The following is a 21718-nucleotide window of genomic DNA, read 5'->3' on the forward strand; positions in this document are numbered from 1 at the left end:
TCCTCTTTCACATCCTCCACATACATACCCAGGGAAGCAGGCAGTTACACAGTAGTCACATGGATCCTGTTGACCTACACAGTTACCTATGTGATCAGCCACAGAGCCCACTCAGAACAGGAGAGCTTTCAGTCTGTCACACAGCAAGAACATGCAAGAATGCTATGGACACCTGGTGAACTGTTTCTCCAACTGACTTTTTCACAACCTTTAAGGTGTTTATTGATGAGGGAGGTTGTTCATTTTACTGATCAAATGTAAATGATGTGATATCTGGTTAATACATTTAGTAATAATTTCTATTGCTGCATCATAAAAATTTCTTACCATACTGTATCGTTTATAATTTTTTTTAAATTTTCCAAATATTATCACATTTTGCTATCTTAAAAAAATAATTTTTCTGGCTGGGAAATACTGCCCTTCACAGTCTGTCCAATTCTTTGAGTCAGTGAAGTGCTCAGCACACACCATGTCTTTGACACCAAACTAACTGATGAGAAAACTCTCTCCTCTATCTGGTCCAATTGGTATCCAACACTTAATCACATCTGCAAAGTCCCTTTTGCTTTGCAAGGTAACAGTCACAAGTTTTAGGAATTAGGACTTGGACATCTCTGTTGGGGGGCAGGCATTTCCTGTCTAACAATTACCTTAAAGAATTGGGGAAATAACACCTTCTGTACTTGTTTTCATAGTTTGTCAATAGTCTCAATTGAGATGATTTTGGGGAAAGCTTTAGTAAAGGTATCATTTGCTAAAGAAGAACCCATTTCTACTGCTCCTATTTCATGTATTTCTCTTTACTACATATTTTTCTCTGTACATTTGGATAATTATATGAATTGATTTCAGTGCTGTGATTCATACACATAAAATGAACAAAAAAACATACTTTTTTCCAAATGACTAAAAATGTTTCATCTCATTTAAAGGATTAATCCATCAGCAATTCTTTTCTAGTATATAGTGATTACTAAAGATCTAACTTCAATATTCCTCTAAAGATAACAAATTATTCTAGGATCATTTCCCTAATGCCATGCAAAGGGAAATCTGCAACATCCCAGTTTTCACATAAGTCTGTCTGTTCCTGAGATTTTTTTTCCTGTTCTATTATCTCATATCACTACCCCTGCCTTATAACTCACAGTCTCAACTGTCCTAGGTTTAAAATCAACTTTACTATCTGGTAGGACAACTTCCCTAGTCTATACTCTTTGTATATAAATATGAGAAAGAGCTTGCCAAGGTTTAGCAAAATCTTACTGGGATTTTAATTGGGATAGTACTCAGTCTAAATATTAATTAGGAAATAAATAAATTATATTTTCTGTGACATGGTTTAATTAGTTATTGAGCTATTTTTTAATGAAATAAATATTGTATTTTCTATATGCTCCCTGTTAGTGTCTAAAATTTAGTTGATGCTTGTATATTGATTTTCTAGCAGATATATTGCCAAATTTATCTATTATATCTAATCATATGTTTGTATACTATTTTGGATTCTCAATGAAGATAGTCACATCTACCACAATATTCACATATTTGTTTTCTTTATCATTCTTGTATTATTTACTCTTTTTTTTTTCACTGGAAATACTAGCTGGGGGAAGCAAGGAAAGTGCACATTTTAGTTTCATTCTTTACTTAGAGTGAATTCTAATATTTCACTATTGAGAATTATAATTTCTGAAAGCTTTATGTAGATATACATTATCAGGATAAGTACATGTACTGAATTGATTCAAGAATAAATGCTGAAATTTGTCAATGCTTTTCCTACATTTTCTTAGACGCTCATATGTCTTTCTGCTTTAATCTGTGAATATGGTCAAATACTATATTTTGTTAAAAACTGCTCTAATATTTCTAGGTTAACTCTATTTCATAATATATTAGATTTCTGCACATGGTTTGATTGCATTTGCTAACATTTTGTTTAAGATTTAAAAAAAAAATCTGTATCATAAATGCAATCATTCAGAAAAAACTTTCTTTTCCTGCATGTGTCTAATTGTGTCAAAGAAGTTGTGCAGACCTCATAAAAATACTTGGGAGGTGGGGTTTTTTTGGTTTGTTTTTTTGTTTTTGTTTTGTTTCGTATTTTATAAAAGAGAAACAAATACAGAAAGAATGACCGGTTTCCTCATATTTTGAAAATAATTTACCTGTAATAAATACCATACCAATTTACTTCCTTTAGGAAAATGTCTAAAGTTGATTCATTTTTAATTGGTGACAGTATTACTTAAACATTCTTTCTTGAATTTATTTTAATTAAGTATATTTTCCTAGAAAGTTGTCCATATCATCTAAGCTACAAATATATTGCCATGAAGATTTTAATAGCATTCTCACACATTTTAAAATATTTGATACAATTGTTGCAATAAATTGTATTAAATAAATTGCATTAAAAATAAATATATTGTACTAAATTATTACATTAGGTATGTCTCATTTTTGTTTCTTGACTCCCTTAAAAATATTTTTTATTTAATTAGTCATATCAAAGAATTAACATTTGGCTTTGTTGATAACTGTCTATTATAACTTGGTGTTCTATATCATTAATTTCTTCTTCAATATAATATTTTCCTTATTATTTTACTAACATCTTTATTAGAATGATAGTCATTTTTAAATATCATTTTATTACAAGAACTTTTGATAATTTCCCTCTAAGAATTATTGTCACTGTATATCACATTTATTGATATGCATATATAGTATAGTCTAATTACTTTATAAATTATCAACATGAATTATTTTTGAACTGAGGTTTTTAGCGCTGTGCTTTTAAATTTTCAAGCACATAGATTTTTGTTGTTGTTTCCTGTTTTTTTACTGGCTGTTAAAATTTACTTGTCTTATCATAAGAGGAGGGGTTTTATACATTCTTAATATATGATAATTTTTATTTTAGAAAATGGCTAGTTGTTTGTAAGTGTTCAATTGTGTTCAAGTAATTCATAAATTATTCTATGTATTTTCAATAAATGGAAGTCATTATTTGTGTTGTTCAAAATTTTTATATTTTCACTAAATGTTTGCCTGCAAAACAAATAATTAAGAGAGATGGTACAGTTACATATTGTAATGGTGAATTTTTTCTTTCTTCTTTTGTTGTATCTGTTGAAAATTCATATAGTTTTAGAGTATTTTATTATTTGCTTACTTAGTTAATTGAATGTTTTGTTCAATAACAGACAGCTTCTTTTTTTCCATTCTTTATTTATTTCTCTTGTGTCTTTTCCATCCTTTTCTTTTCAAGCTTTCCATAATCTTATGATTTTAGTGTGTATCTTATAAACAGCATGTTACTAGATTTTAACATATAATCTGGTATCCTAGTCTTTTAGTTGACACGATGACTTTGTTTAAATTCACTGTAGTAATAAAAATATTTAGATTTTTTTTTCAAACATTACTTGTTGCTTTTGGGTTTTCTATACAGGCATAGCTCAGACATATTTTGGGTTTGGTTATAGACCACTGTAATAAAGCAAATATTGCAATAAGGCAAATCTCACAAATATTTTTGTTTTCCCAGTGCATATAAAAGTTATGCTTATAGTATAGTGATGTCTATTAAGTATTATGTCTTTTTTATTTATTAATTTATTTATTGGCTGCATTGCGTCTTTGTTGCTGCTGCGCAGGCTTTCTCAAGTTGCACAGAGCAGGGGCTACTCTTTGTTGTGGTGCACAGGCCTCTCACTGCGGTGGCTTCTCCTGTTGCGGAGCACAGGCTCTAGGCACACGGGCATCAGTAGTTGTGGCACATGGGCTTAGTTGCTCCACAGCATGTGGGATCTTCCCGGACCAGGGCTCAAACCCGTGTCCCCTGCATTGGCAGGCGGGTTCTTAACCACTGTGCCACTAGGGAAGCCCAACATTATGTCTTAAAAAACAATTTATATACTTAATTTAAAAAACACTTTTTTTTTTTTTTTTTTGCTAAAAATGATAACCATCATGTTAGCCTTTAGAAAGTCACAATCTTTTTGTTGGTGGAAGGTCTTGCCTCGATGTTCACGGCTGCTGACTGATTAGGGTGGTGGTTGCTGAAGTCTGGAGTGGCTGTGGCAATTTCTTAAAACAATACAACAATGAAGTCTGCCACATGGACTAACGCTTCTTTTTATGAATGATTTCTATGTCACATGCAATGCTGTTTGATAGCATTTTATCCATAGCAGAACTTCTTTCAAAATTAGGGTTAATCCTCTCAAATCCTGCTTCTGCTTTATCAACTAAGTGTAGATAATATTCTAAATCCTTTGCTGTCATTTCAACCATCCTTACAGCATCTTCACAAAGAATAAAATCCATCTCAAGGAACCACTTTCTTTGCTCTTACAGAAGCAACTTGTCATTCATTAAAGTTTTATCAAAAGACTGCAGCAATTCAATCATATCTTCAGGCTCCACTTCTTATTCTAGTTCCTTGGCTATTTCTACCACATCTGCAGTTACTTCCACCAGTGAAGTCTAGAACTCTTCAAAGTCATCCATGAGGGTTGGAATCAACTTCTTCCAAACTCCTGTTAATGTTGATATTTTGACTTCTTCCCATGAATTATGAATCTTCTTATTGGTATCTACAATAGTGAATCCTTTCCAGAGAGTTTACAGTTGACTTTGCCTTGATTCATCAGAAGAATCATTATCTGTCACAGCTAGTCTTATTAAATTTATTTCTTAAATAATATGACTTGAAAGTTGAAATTCCTCCTTGATCCATAGGCTGCAGAATGGATGTTGTGTGAGCAGTCATGAAAACACTAATCTCAGTGTCCATCTCCATTACAGCTCTTGGATGATGAGGTATATTGCCAATGAGCAGTAATATTTTGAAGGGAATTTTTTTTTTCTGAGCAGTAGATCTTAACAGTAGGCTTAGAATATTCAGTAAACTACATTGTAAACAAATGTGTTACTATTCAGGTTTTGCCATTCCATTGATAAATCACAGGAAGAATAGACTAAGCATAATTCTTAAGGGTCCTAGGATTTTTTAAATGGTAAATGGGCATTGGTTTCAACTTAAAAGTCACCAGCTACATTAGCCCCTATCAAGAGAGTTAATCTGTCCTTTGAAACTTTGTAGCCAGGCATTGACTTCTCCTCTCTAGCTATGAAAGTCCTAGATGACACCTTCTTTCAATACGAGGCTATTTTGTCTACACTGAAAATCTGTTGTTCACTGTAGCCACCTTCATGAATTATCTTAACTAGATCTTCTGGATAACTTACTACAGCCTCTACATCAACACTTGCTGTTTCACCTTGTATCTTATGTTATAAAGATCTTTCCTTAAATCTCATGAACCAACCTCAGCTACCTTCAGACTTCTCTTCTGCAGCTTCCTCACCTCTCTCAGCCTTCACAGAATTGAAGAGAGTTGGGGCCTTGGTCTGGATTGGGTTTTGGCTTAAGGGAATGTTGTGAATGGTTTCATCTTCTATTGAGACCACTAAAACTTTCTCCATATCAGTAATAAGACTGATTCACTTTCTTATCATTTATGTATTCACTGGAATAGCACATTTTTTAAAAATTGAAATATAGTTTAATTTCAGGTGTACAACAAAGTGATTCAGTTATATATAATTCTTTTCCATATTCTTTTTCATTATGGTTTATTACGGGATATTGAATATAGTGCCCTGTGCTATACATAGGTCCTTGTTGTTTATCTGCTTTTTATATAGTAGTGTGTATACAGTAGTGTGTATCTGTTAACCCAAAAATCCTAATCTATTCCTCCTCCTCTCTCTTTCCCTTGTGGTAACCATAAGTTTGTTTTCTATGTCTATGAGTCTGTTTCTGTTCTGTAAATAAGTCCATTTGTATCATATTTTAGATTCAGTTTGTAATTTCCTTCAAGAACTTTTCCTTTGCATTCAGAACGTGGCTGTTTGGTGAAAGAGTCATGGCTTTCAGCCTGTCTTGGCTTTCAACATGCCTTCCTTGGGGAATTCCCTGGTGGCACAGTGATTAAGAATCCGCCTGCCAAAGCAGGGAACACATTTCAATCCCTGGTCCAGGAAGATCCCACATGCCGTGGAGCAACTAAGCCCACATACCACAACTACTGAGCCTGTGCTCTAGAACCTACGAGCCACAACTATTGAGCCCACGTGCCACAACTAATGAAGCCTGCACACCTAGAGCCCATGCTCCACAACAAGAGAAGCCACAGCAATAGGAAGCCCGCGCATCATAGTAAAGTGTAACCCCTGCTCTCTGCAACTAGAGAAAGTCTGCATGGAGCAATGAAGATCCAACTCAGCCAATAAACAAATAAATTAAAAACAAACAAAAAAATGCCTTCCTCACTATGCTTAATCATTTCTAGCTTTTGACTTAAAGTGAGAGATGTGTGACTTTTCCTTTCACTTGAACACATAGAGGCAATTGTGGGGTTATTAATTGGTCTACTTTAAATGTCGTTGTGTACAGTAGGGAAGCCCGAGGAGAGGGAGAGGGACAGGGAATGGCCGGTTGGTGGAGTAGTCAGAAAACACGCAACATTGATGATTAAGTTCCTGACCTTATATGGGTGAGGTGTGTGGAGGCCCCAAAACAATTACAATAGTAACATCCAAGATCACGAATCACAGATCACCATAGTCACATAATAATAATGAAAAAGTTGGAAATATTGCAAGAATTGTAACACAGAGAACAAAGTGAGCAAATGCTGTTGGAAAAATGGTGCCAACAGACTTGCTAGATGCAGGGTTGCCACAAACATTTGGTTCATCAAAAATGGGGTATCTACAAAGCACAATAAAGCAAAATACAATAAAAGGAGTATACCTTTTTCTTGTTATATCTCTCTTTTAAGTGATAGTAGCTATGTTACATAGTCTTTTTCTATTATTTATTAGTTATCTTAGACATTTTATCATGAGCATTTAATTTATAAAAGCTGGCAAGCAGTATATCAGTTTGTTTCCTGGATGATGTATAGAAAATAAAATTATTTTATTTTTATCACCCTATGTGTAATTTTGTCCTTTCCCAAATTAAATATAATAAATTATGAACTAATAATAATTGTAAAAAATATTTGATTTGATTAACATACGAAGGGATTCTTGGGACTTCCCTGGTGGCGCAGTGGTTAAGAATCCGCCTGCCAATGCAGGGGACAAGGGTTTGACCTCTGGTCTGGAAAGATCCCACATGCCGTGGAGCAACTAAGCCCGTGCGCCACAACTACTGAGCCTGAACTCTACAGCCCGTGAGCCACAACTATTGAGCCCACGTGCCACAACTACTGAAGTCCAGTCACCTAGAGCCTGTGCTCCGCCAAAGAGAAGCCACCACAATGAGAAGCCTGTGCACCGCCACGAAGAGTAGTCCTTGCTCTCTGCAGCTAGAGAAAGCCTGTGCGCAGCAATGAAGACCCAACACAGCCAATAAATAAATAAATTAATTAATTAAAAAAATAAGGGATTCTTGCTCATCAATTTTCTTAATATATTTGTAAAATATTTTTAGCTTTTGGAGTTCCAATATACATATGTAATAGGGAAGAATACATCTGACTCCATTTTAGATCTGTTTCTTTTACTTTAACCTTTGTACTCTGTCACTTTTGCCACAAGTTAAGATTGCTGCCTATACCCTGAAATATACAGGATAACCCATTCTCAAGGCTCTGACCTTTAAAGAGATAACACTTATCCATTCACATAGAAATAAAAAGTTGCAGAATGGAGAATAACATTTGTCCTATTAGAGGTTTACATGAACATCATGACCAGACTTACGTGGACAGCTGCAAGAAGAAAGGATGGATCCGACACCAAGAAGTCTGCAACAACCAGCCACACACCCCTTCCCTTTTAATATAAAAGAAACCTGAATTCTAACTCGGGGAAGATGGTTCTTTGGGGTGGTAATCCACCATCTTCTCAATCTGCTGGTTTTCTGACAAAGTTGCTATTCCTTGCCCCAACAACTCAATTTATTGGCCTGTCATGCAGCAAGCAGTACAAACTTGAAATTCTTAACACATACAAGGAAATACTCTTTTCTAGGTATATAACTCAAATGCTATTGATAAGTATATAAAGTTGGATAACAGTCACCCTACAGCCATGATTAGTAAATCCATATACACCATCCACCTGGAAATGACTAATCTGTTAACACATGACTTTTCTTGAGTTTCATAAATAGATTCATAAAGTATATATTCATCCACGTGTCTTGTTTTTGTCACAAAACAAATTGCTTTTGTGTTTCACCCGTGCTATTTTGTGTATTAGTATTTTTCTCTGTTTTTGATGAAAAGCATTCAATTGTACATATTTTCATCACATTTTTTATCTGTTCACAAGTTGATGGACATTTGAGTTATTTTCATTTTGAGAGGAATATTAATGGACTGATATAAAAATTGATTGTAAGTATTTGTGTGTTTATGTTTTAATTAATCTTGGGTAAATATCAGAAAGAGGGACTGTTGAATCATGTGGTGACTTTATGTTTACCTGTGGAATGGACTGCAAAGCTGGTGTCTAAATCGGCCACATCATTTATCTTCATCCCCACCAACAACATAGGACAGTATGTGCTGCTTCCTATAGCCATGATTTTTAATTTGAACCACTCTAATGGGTGTATAGTGACATTTAATTGTCATTGTAATTTGCATTTAATTTGTAATTTAATTTGTATTTAATGATTAATGATGTTGAGCATGTTTCCATACACTTATTAACCATTCATTCATCTACTTTAGTGAAGTATTTGTTCAGATCTTTTACCCATTTAATATTGACTCATTTGTCTTATTATTGAGTTGGAAGTATACATCATTTATTCTGGATATAAGTGCTTTATCAGATACATATTTTGCTAATATTTTCTCTGAGACTACAATTCACTTTTCATTTTCTTAACTGTCTTGTGAGGAGCACTACTCATTACTTTTGATCAGGTTCCTTAGTGTTTTTCTTTTATAGTTTGTGATTTCATGACCTCGGAAATATTGTAAGAAAGACTTTTCCCCTAAATTTTCTTCTAAAAGTTTTATAGTTTTAGGGCTTATGTTTAGGTGTATAATCAGCTCATAGTAAGAAAGATTTTTCTCCTAAATTTTATTCTAAAAGTTTTATAGTTTTAGGGCTTATGTTTGGTCTATAATCAGCTCAACCATCTTAAACTATAGGATTAAACCCCTGTGTTTGTTTGAGAAACACATTCAATGTTCGAATGTGTATTCAAGCAAAAGCCAGGACAAATTTGAAAAGTGTGTAGATGAACACGCCTCAAGCAGAGAAATATGTTTCCTAAAACCCAGGTGTCTCATATTTTGAGAATTTACTTATGTGACTCCACATGTACTATATTAACAATCAGACATGGTTAATAAGCTTAGTTAATAAGATTTTTTAAATTCTACATAGGATAGACTTTCCAATGTGAGAAGATTTATTAATTTCCTGGTGTTATAGCTCCATAAAAATTTAGAAACATATCAAAATAAGTTTTTGCTATCACTGATGAAAGCAAAAGTAGCTGAGACATAGTAGTTGAGAGGGAGATTCAATGTATTAAGATTGTATATCCACAGCACACTGATTTTGGAGAAAAGATTATACAGAAAGGTACAATGCTTACTCCACACTCTCAGTAAGAAAATATAGTTAAATCAGTTTCTATAACTTCTCAAATGGTAAAAATTTATGCAGAATTGTTAAAAGCACACAAACTATAAAACAAAAATCCGACTTCCTCTTCTTCCTCTTCTCCATCAGATCATCATTAGTCATCTCTTGTTTTTCACTCCAAGCTGCTAACAACATACTCCCACTCACAGGTTACACATCCTCAGTGAGACCACTTTCTTCTGAACCCACTTCAATCTGGTTAGTCATTTTACTGGCAGGACGAAAGCCAGAGTGCAAAAACCAATGCCTGTTTTTTTCAGTTAATCTCATACTGGGAATTAACACAGTTTCCCATTCTGTTGATTTGGAAATTGAATTTCTTTTGTTCCCATTTTGACCTGAACAGATACTCGAACAATATTTTGGCAGATCTTTTCTGAAACACAAAATAGGCATATGTACTGGGAACGGGCTTATGAAAAAAAAAACACAGTCCCTACAATTCAGAAAGTGATAATTTAGTAAGAGATTGAGAAATGTAAACACAACATGACAAGGTCTGCACTAGATGCATCGATGTCTAAGACAGTTAGCAAATGCTTGAAGGAATGAAGTGATGGTTAATGAGAGGCTGCCCTAGACCCCTCTCTGTGCTGAGAGTAAAGCACATGTGGATTGGAGAAGCCCCGAGAGGTGAAAATCAACAAACCTGGAAAATGATGAACATGGAAAATGAAGTATTACATTTTGAAGGGGAGATTTATCCCCAGATTTTTGCTTTGGACAAATGAGTAGATCATAATGACACTAACATTAAAAACTGCTAACGCAAATGAACTTATATAAAAAACAGAAACAGAGCCACAGATGTAGAGAACAAAGTTATGGTTACCAAGGGGGAAGCGGGGAGGTATAAATGGAGAGACTGGGATCGATACATACACACTACTATTTATCAAATAGATAACTATTAATAATGCACTGTATATTACAGGGAACTCCACTCAATACTCTGTAATGGCCTATATGGGAAAGGAATCTAAGAAAGAGTGGATATATGTATATGTATAACTGTTTTTGCTGTACAGCAAAAACTAACACAACATTGTAAAGCAACTATACTCCAGTAAAAATTAATTTAAAAACTTGCTAAAGCAGAAGATTACACCTACATATTAGTTTTATAATAAAATATTATAGTACTAAATGCCAGCACATTTAATTTTTAAGAATATAAAATGTTTCATCAATGTTTGGAGTACTTTTACACCCTGTGATTTTAAGTTATTTTTATACAACTAGAGCATTTTTTTATTTTTAACTTTTCTAATTCATAACTTAACCATTCTAGTGATTTAAGAAGTAATTCAACATCATTTTAACTCACAAAATGCTATATCTTTTGCAAGATGTTTTATTTAATATTAATTTGCTTTGAATTTTTGTATGACATACACATATTAATTAAATAATTACATGAGTAAACTACATAGGGATATTTTAGAGGGAATAATTTCATGTGTCATTGCATTAGTGAATATTATTTTTTAATTATGAGGATTCAATTTCTTATGCTACTTTATTGTGGCAGGAACTCACAGTATACACAGATAATTAGTGCCTTATGGTTGAAGGAAAGGCCACATTGGCTCTGAAACAATGCAGTCTACTTTGGGAGAAATACCATGAAGTCATCTTCATGTGAAAAAAATCCTGCATTGCTATTTTCTACTGAAGAGGTCCCTGCTTGGGAGGCAGGTGAAAAACTCATCCACATAAAGGACATGACCATAAAGATACACGCTGGAAAAGAAAAGATCCAAAATAAACAAAACCATATTAATCATTGTGAAAATTACTCTTCATAGTACTAATAAGATGCAAGTTGTATGGAAGAAATATCAATAACGGTGGGGGTGAGTGTAGGGTATACTGAATGTAAGAAGCTCAAACATAACAGATGCAGACTATAGACTTTTTGAAAGTTCATAACAGACAGGAACACTCATAAATTATTCGAAAGAAGTTTCTCCACCAGCTGCCAAAGAGTTTAACAGTGATCAATATTGAATTAACAGTGTTTAAAACTAATCTGCTTGTCACGTTGAACATTGACCTATGAATTCAAGCCTTGCAATTCATCAAGAAAGACACTTGCGTATAAAGGCTTAAAATAATAGAATACAGAGAATTCACTTTTTTAATAGGACAGACTGCATTCTAAATACACCAGATGGAACTGGGTCTGTAGATTTGGTAAGCCAACCACTTCAACTGTTGCTTTACTTAACATTTTAACATGTCACATTTACTGAACATGTTATGAGAAAATATTCTTAATTCCTGTCTGAATTCTTGTGTCCAATGCTTTATTAAAAATTAAGAGAAGTTGATTTTAAATAATACAATTGGAAAAATGACTACAACAGTGTATGATTCAGATTCTTAACTTCTCTAGGTAAATATAGCAAATTTGCAGCATTGGAAACTATATTTCCACATATTTTCTCATTTTGGTTTGAAATACCAAATTTGTCAAATGGTGATCTAGGATGCTTCTGAGGCCAAAAAAATTAGAAAATGTAAGTCAGTCAAAACTTCAAAGAGATGTCTCAGGCTTGTTTATGCAGCTGTTATTATTACTCGTCAAGCAAAATATATCCTTAGGCAATTCATATCTATTTTAAGATACCCCAAAGAGAGGATGTACTTTTCATAATAGCTTTGCCCCAAATATCAGTACATTTCATTTTCTCTAAGCATCTGCCCAAATTTCAACCTTTTCCTTTGTTAAGTGAAAGGTGATTTGACCTGAAGGGGTCAGAACCACCAGGCTGTGTAAGCATCAGAGCTCCAATTACTGCGCATGTCAGCCCAGTGGGAACAGGTACCAGGAAAAGAATTCTCACAGAGCCCCCGGGTCACAGAGAGCACCTGGGGTCCCACTCCTGCTCCATTTGTGGTTGGTGAGTGGGCTCATTCAAGAGCTGGTGGGCATTCTTACTTGAAGTCTTCAGGAAAACAGTGTTTTCCATTTCATTTCCCAGAATATGCTTCACCTCCTCTCTCTGCCAAGATCTCTTCCGGACACCCCATGCCCTCCTGGCTAGGCTTTGAAGAGTGAGGATTTGTTTTCTCTGCAACATCAGCTATTCCTTTATTTCTTATCTCTTTATTCCAACTCCTGCCCATATCTCAGCTTTCAGAGAGTGCATGCCCATGTTTTAATATGTGAGTGATATTTTCATTTTCAACTGAAGCAATCTGCTTCACGGAGTCACTGTTGCTACTTAAACTGGGAAATGGCAGAAAGGTAGAGGGGTTAGGGTGATACGCAAACAGTCCACAGAAGTAACTGAAGTGTATAACTGTAAGTATTAAATTGGAGAGCCCCTTGACAAAGAGTGGAAACAAATCTCTACAGTGTGACATCGTATCTTGCGATTTACTCATTTTCAATGGAATCCCCGGTTCTCTTTGTGTATGTGATATATTCTGAGCAGTTGCAAAGTCTCATTCTGCTCTCCTAGTGCCCTAGAAGCACTACATGCATATTCCTGTATGCTGTGTTCTAAAGCCAAAGCTGCTTTATCTCCAGCGCTGTCTTTGGTTGTTATCGAAGTGGATTTTCTTTTGTGAAAAGGGAGGTAAATGTTGCAACAGGAACAGGCATTATTTTGAATCTCAAAGTAGAAACATACTGTATAAAGCAGGCTAAAAGTAATGCAGAATTGCAAGTGTAGGTTTGGGGTAACCTACTGACAGATATGCAGTTCACAAGTGCTTGATATTCTACATCTTCAGAATTGGTGCCTAGAGTCAGTGAGAGGAAATATTGCCATCACAGCTAAGGTAGCTAACAAATTGTTTAGTTCCGCACCTGCCATCACTCTGGGCTTCTGAATCCACTGACAGACATCAATGTACATCCATCATAAAGCCATAAAAAGGTCCTTACACAATACTACCCTTTTCTCCTGAACTGCACCCTTTTGTTTTCATTGATTAAGCCTCTTCCCTTCTGAGAAAGAAATTCAGAATTATTATCCTCATTTCAGAAATTGTTAGAGAAAAACCATTCACAAACTTTTGTGTAAAAAAGAAGGAAATTACCACTGCCTGCCTTGAATTACGTTCGTACAGCAGCCCAATATGTAAAACACATAAAGGCAAATCCATTTTTTTTTTGAAACAAATGTGAAAACCTAGGAATCGTGCTACCCAACCTCCTATACTCTCACCCCCTACCCCCACCATGGCTCATCTGAGAACTTCATCAAACATGCACTTAAAACTCTATCTAGTGTAACCTCATTTCTCAGATAAGGCGATTCATGTTGCTCCCCATAAGTGAAAGAGTTGACAGATTACCAATAATCCTGAAATGAAAACCCAGCTCTTGAGTGCTAGTTTAGAGTCTTTATACTAAACAATGAAGTAGTTTGCATTTTAACTTATTCAGTCAGTGAAAAAAAAAATACTTAAAAAAGGAAATTATTTAAAAGGAAAAAGAAACTTGAGTTGGAGAAGTAATTATCCCAGTTTTTTATTTCTGTATGTTGCTGTTTATCACTACTGCAAAGTTAAAGCTTATTAATCATTGGGTTCAGTGTGCCTCTTTGAGGATCATTTCCCACTGCGGAGAGTTTGTCTTCACTGTCTGCTTTTCTATAGCATCTTCTGACAGGAAGTTGATCTTGGGAGTATCACTGAAATTGACTAGAACTGGGATGTGAGAAGTTCAGCATCTGCTTGATGGCAGCTAAGAACTGATGTTTACAAAGGGATTTTACTCAATGATTTCTATTCCATTGGCATGAAAGCATTGCTGATAAATGCCATATTTATTTCTCCAGACTTTGAACCTGTATACCTACGCACTTTTGAATTAAAGCTCATAAATAATTCTTGATGCATTTTCTGGTTCCTCTAGTATCCCTTCAGTGATCCTTTGATTGTATTAGAATGTAAAGACTCATTTTCAAATTAATTAAAAAGCCAAAGAAAAATTCTGTTCCTCCCAAAGTTCAAACATTCGGATGGAGAGGAGTTAGTATAAGACTTTGAAAAATGTTTTGTAAGGTATAAGAGAAATTCAGACTTTACCAAGTCAGATTTTAATAGAAAAATACAAATAACAGTTTTGTTGAAAGAAATGCAAAACTCTGTAGAACAAAAAAAAAAGAGATGAGAAAATATTAATACTAACATTAAAATCTAAATGAAGCTGTCTAAAGAACTAACTTCTTCAGTTATGACTGAAGTATTTTATGAGCTGTCAATCTACTTTGTTGTGCATGGCAAAAATGCACAAAGAAATATGCACTTTACAAATATATTTTGGTAAACTTGATTGTCACAGTCTCATTTTTATGACTTCAGAGAATAGTAATCTCTGGGGAATCCTAAAGTTAAAAAAAAATTCTCTGAAACTGTCTGAGATTAATTGCTCTGGAAGTTTCAAATATAGATGCTTTGATTATAGGCTTAAATAAATGCAAAAAAAGAAAAAATATTAAGTTGCTTTACCAATCTCTAAGGTCTATTGTCTAGAGCTTACTGAGTTGGAAGAGTAGAAATATGAGACCAAAAATAACAGATAAACTGTCCTGGATGCTGTACAACTGTTGACTGTTTTTCCAGAAATGTGTACAGGGATACTTTTTTTTTCTTTATGAGCTTTTCTTGAGATACAATTGACATACAATAAACTGCATATATTTAAAGTGTACAATTTGATATTTTTTTTCTTCTTAGTAATATATTTATGGCAATCCCAATCTCCCAATTCATTTCCCCCCCAACCCTCCCTGCTTTCCCCACTTGGTGTCCATACGTTTGTTCTCTACATCTTACATCTGGGTCTCTATTTCTGCCTTGCAAACCGGTTGATTTGTACCATTTTTCTATATTCTGCATATGTGTATTAATATATATTTGTTTTTCTCTTTCTGACTCACTTCACTCTGTATGACAGTCTCTAGGTCTATGTCTCTACAAATGTCCCAATTTCGTTCCTTTTTACAGCTGAGTAATATTCCACTGTATTTATGTACCACATCTTCTTTATCCATTCATCTGTTGATGGGCATTTAGGTTGTTTCCATGTCCTGGCTATTGTAAATAGTGCTGCAATGAACATTGGAGTGCATGTGTCTTTTTGAATTATGGTGTTCTCTGGGTATGTGCCCAGGAGTGGGATTGCTGGGTCATATGGTACTTCTATTTTTAGTTTTGCAAGGAACCTCCATACTGTTCTCCATAGTGGCTGTATCAATTTACATTCCCACCAACAGTGCAAGAGGGATCGCTTTTCTCCACACTTTCTCCAGCATTCACTGTTTGTAGATTTTCTGATGATGCCCATTCTGATTGGTGTGAGATGACACCTTATTGTAGTTTTGGTTTGCATTTCTCTAATAATTAGTGATGTGGAACAGCTTTTCATGTGCCTCTTGGCCATCCATATGTCTTCTTTGGAGAAATGCCTATTTAGGTCTTCTGCCCATTTTTTGATTGGGTTTTTTTGTTTTTTTGTTTTTTTTGATATTGAGCTGGATGCACTGTTTATATATTTTGGAGATTAATCCTTTGTCTGTTGATTTGTTCACAAATATTTTCTCCCATTCCGAGGGTTTCTTTTCATCTTGCTTATAGTTTCCTTTGCTATGCAGAAGCTTTGAAGTTTCATTAGGTCCCACTTACTTTTGTTTTTATTTCCATTACTCTAGGAGGTGGACCAAAAAAGATCTTGCTGTGATTTATGTCGAAGAGTTTTCTTTCTATGTTTTCCTCTAGGAGTTTTATAGTGTCTGGCCTTACATTTAGGTCTTTAACCCATTTTGAGTTTATTTTTGTGTGTGGTGTTAGGGAGTGTTCTAATTTCATTCTTTTACATGCAGCTGTCTAGTTTTCCCAGCACCACTTATTGAAGAGGCTGCCTTTTTTCCATTGCATATCCTTGCCTCCTTTGTCATAGATTAGTTGACCATAGCTTATCTCTGGGCTTTCTATCCTGTTCCATTGATCTATATTTCTGTTTTTGTGCCAGTACCATTACTGTCTTGATTACTGTAGCTTTGTAGTATAGCCTGAAGTCAGGAAGCCTGATTCCTCCAGTTCCATTTTTTCACCCAAGATTGCTTTGGCTATTTGGGGTCTTCTGTGTCTCCATACAAATGTTAAGATATTTTGTTCTAGTTCTGTGAAAAATGCCATTGGTAATTTGATAGGGATTGCACTGAATCTATAGATTGCTATGGGTAGTATACTCATTTTCACAATGTTGATTCTTCCAATCCAAGAACATTGGTATATCTCTCCATCTGTTTGTGTTGTCTTTGATTTCTTTCATTAGTGTCTTATAGTTTTCTGATTACAGGACTTTTGCCTCCTTAGTTTGGTTTATTCCTAGGTATTTTATTCTTTTTGTTGCAATGGTGAATGGGATTGTTTACTTAATTTCTCTTTTGGATCTTTCATTGTTAGTGTATAGAAATGCAAGAAATTTCTGTGTGTTAATTTTGTATCCTGCAACTTTACCAACTTCATTGATTAGTTCAAGTAGTTTTCTGGTGGCATCTTTAGGATTTTCTATGTACAGTATCATGTCATCTGCAAACAGTGACAGTTTTACTTCTTCATTTCCAATTTGGATTCCTTTGATTTCTTTTTCTTCTCTGATTGCTGTGGCAAGGACTTCCAAAACAACATTGAATAGTAATGGAGAGAGTGGACATCCCTGTCTTGTTCCTGATCTTAGAGGGAATGCTTTCAGTTTTTCACTATTGAGAAGGATATTTGCTGTGGGTTTGTTGTATATGGCCTTTATTATGTTGAGGTAGGTTCCCTCTATGCCCACCTTCTGGAGAGTTTTTATCATAAATGGGTGTTGGATTTTGTCAAAAGCTTTTTCTGCATCTGTTGAGATGGTCATGTGGTTTTTATCCTTCAATTTATTAATATGGTGTATCACAGTGATTGATCTGCATATATTGAAGAATCCTTGCATTCCAGGGATAAACCCCACTTGATCATGGTGTATGATCCTTTTAATGTATTGTTGGACTCTGCTAGTATGTTATTGAGGATTGTTGCATTTAAATTCATCAGTGATATTGGTCTTTAATTTTCTTCTTTTGTAGTATCTTTCACTGGTTTTGGTATCAGGGTGATGGTGGCCTCATAAAATGAGTTTGGGAGTGTTCCTTCCTCTGCAATGTTTTGGAAGAGTTTGAGAAGGATGGGTGTTAGCTCTTGAAATGTTTCATAAAATTCACCTGAAAATCCATCTGGTCCTGAATGTATGTTTGTTGGGAGATTTTTCATCACAGTTTCAATTTCATTACTTGTGATTGGTCTGTTCATATTTTCTGTCTTCCTGATTCAGTCTTGGAAGGTTATGCCTTTCTAAGAATCTGCCCATTTCATCCAGATTGTCCATTTTATTGGCATATACTTGCTTGTAGTAATCTCTTATGGTGCCTTTTATTTCTGCAGTGTCTGTTGTAACTTCTGCTGTTTCATTTCTAATTTTGTTGATTTGAGTCCTCTTCCTCTTTTTCTTGATGAGTCTTGCTAGAGGTTTATTGATTTTATTTATCTTCTCAAAGAACCAACATTTGGTTGATTTTTGCTGTTGTTTTCTTTGTTTCTATTTCATTTATTTCTGCTCTGATCTTTATGATTTCTCTCCATCTACTAACTTTGGGTTTTGTTTGCTCTTCTTTCTCTAATTTCTTGAGGTGTAAGGTTAGATTGTTTATTTGGGATTTTTCTTGTTTCTTGAGGTAGGATTGTATGACTATAAACTTCCCTCTTAGAACTGCTTTTGCTGCATCCCATAGGTTTTGGATCATTGTGTTTTCATTGTCATTTGTCTCTAGGTATTTTTTGATTTCCTCTTTGATTTCTTCAGTGATCTCTTGGTTATTTAGTAGTGTATTGTTTAGCCTCCATGTGTCTCTGTTTTTTTTACAGTTTTTTTTTCCTGTAATTGATTTCTAATCTCATAGCATTGTGGTTGAAAAGGATGCTTGATACAATTTCAATTTTCTGAAATTCACCAAGGCTTGATGTGTGACCAAAAATGTGATCTATTTTGGAGAATGTTCCATGTGCACTTGAGAAGAAAATGTAATCTGCTCTTTTTGGATGTAATGTCCTATAGATATCTATTAAATCTAGCTGATTTATTGTGTCCTTTAAGGCTTGTGTTTCCTCATTAATTTTCTGTGTGGATGATCTGTCCATTGGTGTAAGTGGGGTGTTAATGTCCCCCACCATTATTGTGTTATTGTCAAATTCCTCTTTCATAGTTGTCAGCATTTGCCTTATGTATTGTGGTGCTAATGTATTGGGTGCATATATATTTATAATTGTTATCTCCTCTTCTTGGATTGATCCCCTGATCTTTATGTAGTATCCTTTCTTGTCTCTTGTAACATTTTTTATTTTAAAGTCTATTTTATCTGATATGAGTTTTGCTACTCCAGCTTTCTTTTGACTTCCGTTTGCACGGGATATCTTTTTCCATCCCCTCACTTTCAGTCTGTATGTGTCCCTAGGTCTGAAGTGGGTCTCTTGGAGACAGCATATATATGGGTCTTGTTTGTGTATCCATTCAGCCAGTCTGTGTCTTTTGGTTGGGGCATTTAGTTCACTTACATTCAAGGTCATTATCAATGTGTATGTTCCTATTACCATTTTCTTAATTGTTTTGTTGTTGTTTCTGTAGGTCCTTTTCTCCTCTTACATTTCCCACTTAGAGAACTTCCTTTAGCATTTGTTGTAGGGCTGGTTTGGTGGTGCTGAATTCTCTTAGCTGTTGCTTCTCTGTAAAGCTTTTGATTTCTCCATTGAATCTGAATGAGATCCTTGCTGGGTAGAGTATTCTTGGTTGTAGGTTCTTCCCTGTCATCACTTTAAATATATTGTGCCACTCTCTTCTGGCTTGCAGAGTTTCTGCTGAGAAATCAGCTGTTAACCTTATGGGAGTTCCTTGTATGTTATTTGTTGTTTTTCCCTTGCTGCTTTTAGTAATTTTTCTCTGTCTTTAACTTTTGTCAGTTGGACTACTATATGTCTTGGTGTGTTTCTCTTTGGGTTTATCCTGCCTGGGACTCTGCGCTTCCTGGACATGGGTGGCTATTTCCTTTCCTATATTAGGGAATTTTTCAACTAGAATCTCTTGCAATATTTTCTCAGGTCCTATCTCTCCCACTTCTCCTTCTGGGACCCCTATAATGCAAATGTTGGTGCATTTAACATTGTCCCAGAGATCTCTTAGGCTGTCTTCAGTTCTTTTCATTCTTTTTTCCTTATTCTTTTCCACATCAGTGATTTTCACCATTCTGTCTTCCAGGTCATTTATTTGCCCTTCTGCCTCAGTTAATCTGCTATTGGTTCCTTCTAGTGTATTTTTCATTTCAGTTATTGTGTTGCTTACCTCTGTTTGTTCTTCAGTTCTTCTAGATCTTTCTTAAACGTTTCTTGCATCTTTTCAATCTTTGCATCCAGTCTTTTTTCAAAGTCCAGGATCATCTTCACCATCATAATTCTGAATTCTTTTTCTGCAAGGGTGCCTATCTCCACTTCATTTAGTTGTTTTTCTGGGGTTTTATCTTGTCCCTTCATCTGGTACAAAGTCCTCTGTCTTTTCATTTTCTCTATCTTTCTGTGGCTGTGGTTTTCAGTTCCACAAGATGAAATACTGCTGATACTTCTTGATACTGCTGTCTGCCCTCTTGTGGACAAAGCTATCTAAGAGGCTCATGCTGCTTCCTGATGGGAGGGACTCATGGTGGGTAGGGCTGGGTTGGGAGAGCTCAGTAAAACTTTAATCTGCTTTGGTGGGCGGAGCTCAGTAAATCTATTTGCCTGCCAGTGGGTGGGGCTGTGTTCCCACCCTGTTGGTTGTTTGGCCTGAGGCTACCCAGCACTGGAGCTTACAGGCTCTTTGGAAGGGCTAATGGTAGATGGACTCTGGGAGGACTCATGCCAATGAGCACTTCCCAGAACCCCTGCTGCCAGTGTCCCTGTTCCCTAGGTGAGTCACAGCTGCCCCCCATCTCTGCAGGCAATCCTCCAACACCAGCAGGTAGGTCTGGTTCAGTCTCCTATGGGGTCACTGCTCCTTCCCCCTGGGTCCGGGTGCACACACAATTTTTTGTGTGCCCTCCAAGAATTGAGTCTCCATTTTCCCCAGTCCTGTGGAGGTCCTGCAATCAAATCCCGCTGGCTTTCAAAGTCTGATTCTCTGGGGATTCCTCCTTCCGTTGCCCGACCCCCAGGTTGGGAAGACGTGGGTCTGAGAACCCTCACTTTAGTGGGTGGACTTCTGTGGTATAACTGTTCTCCAGTTTGTGAGTCACCCACCAAGCATTTATGGGATTTGATTTTAACACGTTTGTGCTCCTCCTACTGCCTCACTGTGGCTTCTCCTTTTTTTCTGGATGTTAGGTGTCTTTTTTGGTGAGTTCCAGTGTCTTCCTGTCGATGACTGTTCACCAGTTAGTTGTAATGCTGGTGCTCTTGAAAGAGGGAGTGAGCGCATGTCCTCCTACTCCACCATCTTGAATCCAATGCCAGGGATACTTTTATCATTAATTACCTGAGAATGGCTCTTAACTATACTGCACATAAATGAGAAGTGTCTAAGATTCAATACAGGGTGTTGATTGGCAGCAGTTCCTGGATGGCCAGGGTTTAAATTCTGGACCTGTCACTAGCTATGTGACCCTAGATGAGTGACTTCATCCTCCTGTGCTTTGGTTTCTCCCCTTGTGACACAGGGATGGTCATACCATAAGGTTACTGTGCTGAGTAAACACAAAGAACCTACAACAGTGCTTGACAGACAATAAACAGTCTGTCTCTTTACTATTTCAATATTTCTAATAGAAGTAATAGGTAAATCAGGGGAATTTTATACTGTTTGTTCAAACTCTTAAACCTTATGTACCATTTCACCAAAATCCATATCTACAATGGTAAAATAGCAGCTTTTCTTATTTAAATCACTGACAGTACACAACTGGATCATTTTTCAATTTAGGTACCTGGCATGCCCTGGTGG

The 21718-nt window shown here is 35.6% G+C and overlaps 1 pseudogene; it reads right to left on the reverse strand.

The window, feature by feature from the left end:
• Window positions 1-3987: 3987 nt before the first annotated feature.
• The window catches only part of LOC130844408 (tigger transposable element-derived protein 1-like), a 179273-nt pseudogene continuing 161542 nt past the window's right edge, over window positions 3988-21718 (reverse strand).

This window comes from Hippopotamus amphibius, chromosome 2 (assembly GCF_030028045.1).
Source record: "Hippopotamus amphibius kiboko isolate mHipAmp2 chromosome 2, mHipAmp2.hap2, whole genome shotgun sequence".
In the NCBI taxonomy this organism is placed as follows: domain Eukaryota; kingdom Metazoa; phylum Chordata; class Mammalia; order Artiodactyla; family Hippopotamidae; genus Hippopotamus; species Hippopotamus amphibius.